This window comes from Hemicordylus capensis, chromosome 2, assembly GCF_027244095.1.
Source record: "Hemicordylus capensis ecotype Gifberg chromosome 2, rHemCap1.1.pri, whole genome shotgun sequence".
Classification (NCBI taxonomy): Eukaryota; Metazoa; Chordata; class Lepidosauria; order Squamata; family Cordylidae; genus Hemicordylus; species Hemicordylus capensis.
In genome coordinates this window covers 392,646,778-392,651,612 of record NC_069658.1, presented here as the reverse complement: position 1 = coordinate 392,651,612, position 4,835 = coordinate 392,646,778, and positions in this window count along the sequence as shown.

Genomic DNA, 4,835 nt, shown 5'->3' with positions numbered 1-4,835 from the left:
CTGGAAAAAACCTAGTCTTGGATTCACGTAAATACAGTATTAGTGCAAGAGCCCACTTGCACGAGTGCCAGCATCATTTTAGATGCCTGCAACAGCATGGGTAGTGCAGAACTGCATGGCATGTTGGCCTATATTTTGAAATGGGAAGCACTTTTTCATCTGTTAAGAGTCCATAAATTATTTATTATTTATTTGTTCAATTTCTATACCGCCGTTCCAAAAATGGCTCGGGGCGGTTTACACAGAGAAATAATAAATAAATAAGATGGATCCCTGTCCCCAAAGGACTCACAATCTAAAAAGAAACATAAGATAGACACCAGCAGCAGTAACTGGAGGTACTGTGCTGGGGTGGATAGGGTCAGTGACTCTCCCTCTGCTAAATAGAATCACCACATTAAAAGGTGCCTCTTTGCCAGATTAGCAGGGGTCAACTCGCTTTAAATATTTTGTGGATTTTAAAAATTATGATAAAACATTAACAGTGTAATTCAGACTTAAAATGCCCTTTGCGCTTCCTTTTTGTTTGTGAGAGAACCACAAAGCAGTCTTGATGTTCTTTCCTTGCCCTTTGTTCAGACATTCAGTGCTTCAGTCTTCTACCTGTGAGGTGGTCTGGGTACCTTTCTCCAGTTCCAGATGGCATGACAACTATGTTTGGAAAGGTTGACTAGTAGTATGCCAAGATTTTCTAGTCTTGATTTGGGCGTCTCCTCTTGTGGTGCATGGCATCATCCAAAGATGTTGGTACAATACTTTACGCATCATAAGCACTGTAGAAAGTGGGCAAGAGCAAATAGGTTCTAGGCAGGCATGGGCATCCACAGGACCTTTTTTGGTGGGATGGGGACAAAGCCAGCAATCCAATACCCTCCTTCTCTGGGATTATGCCCCATTGAATTCAATGGGAACTGGCTTAATTGGTGGGGCAGCTGCCCCCTTTTGCCCCCATCCGGATGCCCATGAAGGCAGGTTTTCCTCCCGCACTCGGGCATTAACTCAAATTAGTTTTAAGGGTACATAATCAAAACTACTTAGCATGGATTAGTTTTCCTTGGGCAGTGTACAATAGCTTTTCAGAAGCTTGGAGATAGTCTATAAAGGACACTGTCATTGTTCATTATACAGTACATCTCATGTTCTCTGGAACTCTTCACACTGGTTCTGCTCTTCAAACTGTGTACTATAGCAAAGAAAACTAGCCCCTAGAAATGTGAACAGTCCTACTGAAATAAAAGTGTACATTTCAGTATGGCTCTCAGAGGACACCTTTTGGATTGTATGCAATAGTTTCCAGTCCTCCAGGACTGGCCTGGACTCTTAATCTTCATGTGACTATTGAAAGCAATCCTGGAGATTTTAATCACTTGATACTATGAAAAGTTGGGGGCGGGGGGAATTGCTTCAGTCAGAGTCCTACTTCCCAGAGAAGTTCTGTAACTGTTGTAAAGGTGTTTGTAATTACTACCTTTCGTATGCAAAAGGATGCATGCTTATCCACATAAGCAGTTAAGCAGCTTTTAAAACAGAAAAAAATGGCACACAGCCCAGCATTTCAAGAACATTTTATGATTTTTAACTGGATAGCAGTCCATGTTCTCTGTCTCCAGCACTACAGTGAACCTCGTGGCTTGCACCACAGAAATAATAATTTATAATCATAATCACAGCCTTAACCCACAAAAGTAAGGTAGAGGAACCAGTGGTAAAAGGGTGAAACACCTTCTCCCCTGGTTTTAAATGCATGTTTATGTGTGGAATGATATGTCTAATCTGCATTCAGAATTATTAGTACAAAATTGAGGTGGTAGTTTCTCAGGAGTCCAAGTATGTGATTGTTTTATGGAACATACATGGGAGATCATATCAAACATGCACTTTAAGACACCATTTGTAACAACATGAGGTATACTGACCAAAATCCCTGTGGAAGTGTCTGACCTTATTGAATGTGTGTACCTAAGTTTAGAGACCAGGTATAGAATGGGACTTCTCTTGATGTACCGATCACCCCGCTGCCCAATGGAGTCTCTAATGGAGCTGATGGACTTGGTCTCGGGTTTGGCGTTATAGTCTCCCAGGCTTGTGGTGCTGGGGTTCTTCAATCTCCACTTTGTCCAATTTGTCTGGGGTGCCTCAGGAGTTCATAGTGGCCATGACAACTATGGGCCTATCCCAAGTGCACTCTCTTTCACTCTGATCAGGGTGGTGTTCCGTGGGTGGGGACTCCTGTGATTTCCTCATTGTCATGGACGGACCACCATCTGGTTAAGGTTGGACTCACAGTCACACCCCACCTTCACAGGGATGAGGGGCCCATTAGAATGTCCGCCCAAGAAGGTTATTGGATCTAATAGGGTTCCAAGAAGCCTTGGAAGGATTTAGTGTTGCCTCTGCCAGTGATCCTGTTGATGCCCTGGTGGAGAACTGGAAAAGCAAGCTCACCAGGGCAGTAGGCATGATCGCACCTAAGCGTCCTCTCCAACCTGCTTCAAAATTGGCCCCTTAGTATATGGAAGAACTACGGGGGCTGAAGTGGCAAGGTAGATGACTGGAGCGCAAGTGGAGGAAGACTCGACTTGAATCTTACAGATTACAACATAGAGAACATTTGAAGATCTATGCTCTGGCAATACAGGCAGCAAAGAAGCGATTCTTTTCGACCTGTATTGTGTCCGCAAGTTCGCGTCCAGCAGAGTTGTCCAGGGTTGTGAGAGGGCTAGTGAGTGCCCCTCCTCCCTTGAATCAGAATTTGGAACCATCTATTACCTGCTGTGATGTATTTAATGATTTTTGTGTGGATAAAATCTCTCGTATTTGGCCCAACTTGGATTTAGACACCACAATTACTGCAGTGTCTGAATCAGAGGTGTCCAGAGACTTCTCTTATGTGGTTAGGCTGAATCATTTTCAATTTGTGACTCGTGAGGATGTGGACAAGCTGCTTGGAAGGATGCAGCCCACCACCTGTTCTCTTGACCCTTGCCCGATGTGGCTAATACTATCCGGCAGGGAGGTTGTTGTAGAAGGCCTGGTAGAGATCATAAATGCTTCTCTGAGGGAGGGCAGGATGCCACCTTGTCTTAAGGAGGCAATTATTAGACCACTTCTGAAGAGTTAAGCAATTATAGGCCTGTTTCCAACCTTCCATGGCTGGGCAAGGTAATTGAGAGGGTGGTGGCTTCCCAACTCCGGGCAGTCTTGGATGAAACTGATTATCTAGACCCGTTTCAGACCGGCTTTCGGGTGGGCTATGGGGTGGAGACTGCCTTGGTTGGCCTGATGGATGATCTCCAATTGGGAATTGACAGAGGAAGTGTGACTCTGTTGGTCCTTTTGGACCTCTCGGCGGCTTTCAATACTATTGACCATAGTATCCTTCTGGAGTGTCTGAGGGGATTGGGGGTGGGAGGCACTACTTTGCAGTGGTTCCACTCTTACTTCTTGGGCAGATTCCAGATGGTGTCCCCCGGAGACTGTTGTCCTTCAAAAACTGAACATCGGTATGATGTCCCTCAGGGCTCTGTATTGACTCCTATGTTGTTTAACATCTACAAGAAAACGCTGGGAGAGATCATCAGGAGATTTGGTGCAGGGTGTTATCAGTATGCTGATGACACCCAGATCTATATCTCTATGTCAACATCATCAGAAGAAGGCATAACCTCCCTACATGCCTGCCTGGAGGCAGTGATGGGCTGGATGAGAGGTAACAAGCTGAGGCTGAATCCAGATAAGAAGGAGGTACTTACTGTACGGGGTCAGAACTCGGGAGATGATTTTGATCTGTCTGTTCTGGATGGGGTCACACCTCCCCAGAAGGAACAGGTACACAGTCTGAGGGTGCTTCTGGACACAAAACTCTCCCTGGTGTCCCAGGTTGAGGCAGTGGCCAGAAGTGCCTTCTATCAGCTTCAGCTGATACTCCAGCTGTGTCCGTTACTTGAGATTAATGACCTCCGAACAGTAGTACATCTGCTGGACACCTCCAGACTTGACTACTGCAGTGTGCTCTATGTGGGGCTGCCTTTGTACATAGTCCGGAAACCGCAGTTAGCCCAGAATGCGGCAGCCAAGTTGGTCTCTGGGTCTTCTCGGAGAGACCATATCACTCTTATCTTAAAAGATCTACACTGGCTGCTGATACATTTCCAGGCAAAGTACAAGGTTTTGGTTACAACCTATAAAGCCCTAAACAGCTTGGGCCCTGGGTATTTAATAGAACGTCTTTTTCACTTTGAACCACACCGCCCATTGAGATAATCTGGAGAGGTTCATCTGCAGTTGCCACTGGCTCATCTGGTGGCTACTCAGGGAGAGGCCTTCTCCATTGCTCCCTCAAGGCTCTGGAACACACTTCCTGCTGAAATAAGAGCCTCCCCATCTCTTACAACTTTTGAAAGGGCAGTTAGGATGCATTTGTTCACCCAGGCTTTTAATTAGATACTGTTTTAATTGTGTTTTAATTGTGTTTTAATAGTTTGAACTTTTTAAATTTTAATTGTTGAAATGATTTGATCTTTTTATTGGTTGTTTTTATTGTCCAGAGAACTTGCGTTTTGAGCGGTATAAAATATAATAAATAAATAAATAAATAAATAAATAAATATTCTCTATTTACTTCTGGATTAGTTGATAACACTATCATCAAAATTAGAAACATACCAGGACATTACATTATAAATACCTTTCTGAACAAAAGTTTGTATCTGCCTCCTAAAAGAATTTAAGGTCAGCAAGCTGTCTTAGAAAAGGGGTTTTACAACTGGATATTCAGAGAAAATGAGAAGTCAAAGAGAAAGCTGAAAATATAAATTTGGGTTGGTGTTTCTTTA